Below are 4,475 nucleotides of genomic sequence, written 5' to 3' on the forward strand. Positions count from 1 at the left end.
TAGGACTAATAATAATAGACACTTATATTTATAGTTTAGTAGAGGAGTCAAAAGTTAATCATGTTAAAAATTTGTAGGATAATGAAAACATGATTTGGAAGTGAAAAATGTTTGTACAAATTTAGCTGTCTTAAAGGGTAGCCTGTATAATTAAAGAGTAGGCTGAAAGGATATGGCAAAAGTTTGATTAAAGCCTCCATTGTTATTTTGTTAGAGAAGTAAACATCTCCATTTCTAACACTCATCCATTCTGCTGCCTTGCTGCCCTGTCATAAAGCAGAAGAATGGCCTAATCTGATTGGCTAGTTTTCAGAGTCAAGTTGAACATATGAAGATTAATATATGTTACACTTAATTTTTGTTTATATGACACACCTGAGAGGGCATCTCAGTTAAGAAATGGTTATCCACACTGGCCTGTGGGCAAGTCTATGGGCATTTTCTTGATTGCTGATTGTTATAAACAGGGCATATGTTTCTGTTCCTGGGCAGTTACATAGCCTTTCTTTTCAGAATATATTTTACCTTCTCTTTGAAAATATCACTGAAGACAAACAACATAGTTTTGAAAGTGTATATGAAGTTAGAATGAAATTAGGCCTGATTGGATAAGAAAGATAGCTGAGCCAGCCGGAAGAAGCCAAAAACGAACAAACAAACAAACAAAAACAAAACAAAACAAAACAAAACAAAAAACCAATATTCTTGCTTGGTCTCCGCTTCAGTTCCTGTATCCTGGTCCAAGTCTTGAGTTCCTGTTTTGTTTTCCTTTTATGACTGACTGTAACCTATAAGCCAAGTATACCTTTTCCTCCCAGGAAAAAGCAGAAAGCAGACTAGGATAGAAATAGGCATTGGATACTGGGCTTGTTATTGTGATAAAGATACCTGGCCATGTTTTTTGGAGGGTGGTGGTAAATGTGGAACTTTGGTCTAGAAAAGCAATTTAGTACACAAAACTTAGTGGGCTGTTCTGTGAGAGCTTGGATGATAGGAATATTGTTAGATGTGCAGATGATGGAAGTCTGGCTTATGAAATTTTGATGGTCAGATTTTCCTCTTTCCATCTGAACAGACACTAGAGTGCTCCAAACATACTCAACAGCCACATTGTTTTTCTTTCCCATTTGTATCTTATATATTTTTATTTTCTGTTTTCTTGATTATTGTTCTGTCATTTTTATTGCTCCATTATTATTGCAGTCATTAGCAGTAAGTCCACAATAATTTTACATTATTTAACTCTATTCAATGCCTAACTCTTTGAGGATTTAAAGGATCCTCTTCTACAGAATGGGTGTGATCACTACACAATGAAACTACTCGTTGTAGGAATAGAATATTTAACCCAACAACACACTCAACACTATCACAAACGTATTCACCTATTATCTAAAGAGGAGAGAGAATTTAAGTTTGGATTTTATACTATGGTGAAGGTGTAATGATATTTTCCCCTTCAGGCTTTTCCCACCACTTGGAGACTTTTAGGGAACCATTTTCTTATATTAAGAGATGAAAGAAATCTACCCGAAAGTGAACCTTTTGTCCTGTTCTTTCCAAATGGAATAGGGAGCCTCGTATGACTAACTGAAAATCAAGCTTGTTGTGAGTCAGATTAACCAAATGGGAAGTAATGCAGGAGCATCAGGGAGGCTGCTCGGGTTCTAGTGTCTGCAACTGGGTGGGCATATTAGAGACAGAAGACACAGAAGGACAAGGCTGTGGGTCAGGGAAGAGGAGCTGCTATGGAACAATATGACATAAGTGGCCCACATATGTCCCATGTGACTCACTTATATGACACAGGTCATCCACTTATACTTTAGTTTCTTCAGAATCTTTGAAGATTGCTCTGGCTGGGTTGTAATAATTTGTGTTCACTTAGGTGTTTCCTTGGCACTGCCTTTTAATAAATTTTTGCTAAGGCAGTTGTCTTTCCAATTATATTGTAATTGACTTGAGGGCAAGCTGCCTTTTTTAAAAATTTATTTCTAAGGCATATTGAGAAATCCTAGAACAGTAAAAAAAAATCAATCTTATGTCTTTGTCAATATTAACTCCCTCACGATATACATGAATGAGTATTTTGTGCCAGACATGACTCACCAGACTTCCATTTTCACACTCATTAAAAACAGTTGGATTTAAAAAAATTGAAGATTGGTGCTGGAGAGATGGCTCATCAATTGAGAGCACTGTCTGCTGTTGTAGAGGACCTGGGTTCAGTTCTCAGCACCAACATGGCTCACAACCATCTTTAAGTCCAGTTCCAGAAGATCCATTGCTCTCTTTTGACCTCTATGGGCACCATGTGTGCAGGTAGTCAAGAGATATATATGCAGGAAAACACCCACACACATAAAATAAAAATAAACAAACCTTTAGGTGGGCTTAGTAGTACATGGCTTTAATCAAAGCATAAGGCAGAGACAGAGAGGCAGAGAGTCAGAGAGACAGAGGCAGGAGAATCTCTGAGTTTGAGGCCAGACTTGGAACTCAATATGGTGAGTTCCAAGACAGCCAGAGTTATGCAATGAGACACTTTAAAAATAAAAATTATAGGGGTTGAGAGAGCTAGATCATCAGTTAAGAGCATGCACTATTCTTGTTGAGGACCTGAGTTTGATTCCCAGTCCCCACATTTGGCAACTCACATTTACCTGTAACACCAGTTCCAGAGGTGTCTGATACCTCTGGCATCCTCAGGCACAGGCATTCATGTGCACACACCTGTACACATACACATAATTAAAACATTAAAAAATTTAAGGAAGAAAAATATAGATGGACTAGGAAGAATTATTTGAAAACAAAATATGATTCAAGAATGCTAATGACTTGCACTATTATTTATTTGTGTTGAAATCTTTAGATCAATGAATTATTTTTCAATTTAGTTGATAAAGGAACATAAAGATTACATTTCAACTAGTCTGAAAATGATCACTTTTCCATTTTAATAATTTTTCTAAGAATTCTGTCATTTCTGGCTACCAAACAAGCAGCAGTTAACAGTGATAATATCTCATCTGGGCAGAGGTGGCCATGCCTTTAATCCCAGCACTCAGGAGGCAGAGGCAGGTGGATCTCTGAGTTTGAGCCAGTCTGGTCTCAAGGCGAGTTCCAGGACAGCCAGGGCTACACAGACAAAGTCTGTCTCAAAAAAACATTAAAATATAGTGATAATATTTCAGTGGTAACCCAATGATTGTTAAATCAGACTTAAGACCTGTTCAATAAGAGGGAAGTCATGCCCGGAACTAGAAAAATAGTGAATTACCCTGGACTAGGTGGTCATGGATCATGAAGGAGAACCTACAACCTCAATTTTAGTAAACCAGAATAAATTCCTAACTGTATTCTAAATGTTCATTACTTTTTTTTTTTTTTTGAGACAGGGCTTCTCTGTGTAGATTTGGAGCCTCTCCTGGTACTCTCTGTAGTCTAGGCTGGCCTCAAACTCACAAAGATCCACCTGCATCTGCCATCTGGGTGCTGGGATTAAAGGTAAGTGCCATTAATGCCCAGACTAAATTTTTATTCTAATACTCAGGTAAGTGTTGTCCTCATTACTCATCAAGAAGAACCTCTCTTTGTAAAAGATGGAGACGCATACAGAAAACTATAACTGGCCAAAATGCAGAGAACAAGTGATCATGAGGTGTCAGCCAGTGGATTTATAGTCCCTAAGGCTAATAGAACATAGAAAAGCAGAAAGATTGTAAAAGCCAAAGCAACAGGAAGATTGTTGCTGTGGGATTTCACCTCCTGGAAATATCAGGGAAGCTACACATATGAAGTGCCAACAACATGGCTACCTAAAGAAGATATGAAAAGCAATGATACCATCAGACATGTTAACATGGGTCCCAACTCTAGACACAGAAATACAGGTAACTAAGGAATCATGAGGGTGGAAAAAAATAAGTCTTCTCCAGGAAAGAGTACACCAATTATCCAATACCAAATGCTCAGTCATGAAATTACATTCTCTGTGTCTAAATGGGGGCCCATGTTAGCAAGTCTGTTGGTGTCATTCCTTCCCATATCTTGTTTAGGCGGCCATGTTGTTGAGACTTCAACATGTATGTGTATGTAACAACCATTCAAGTAAAACAGGCCATGAGTTCAAGAGTAAGTGAGCAAGGAAGAGTACATGGGTGGGCTTGGAGGGAGAAAAGAGAAGGGAGGAAATGAGGCAATTAAATGTCAATTTCAAAAAAGAATATTTTAAAAAGGGGTAATATTCAGTGCTGGAAACTGTAGTGGTAATTATTATTATTTTTTTTTTTACCACCAGTATCCCCTTTAATAAAACATGGAAGGTTGTGTGACAGGGAAAAGGGAGGAGTGAAATATGGCCATTTGCAACCACAAAAAACAAAAACAAACTAAACCAAAACAAAAAACCCTCTGTACATGTCTAGCGCCTGGCAGGGGGTAGGAGGCAGGACGCAGCAGGCCAGCCGGCC

This window comes from Cricetulus griseus, chromosome 5 (genome assembly GCF_003668045.3).
Source record: "Cricetulus griseus strain 17A/GY chromosome 5, alternate assembly CriGri-PICRH-1.0, whole genome shotgun sequence".
NCBI classification, from domain to species: Eukaryota; Metazoa; Chordata; class Mammalia; order Rodentia; family Cricetidae; genus Cricetulus; species Cricetulus griseus.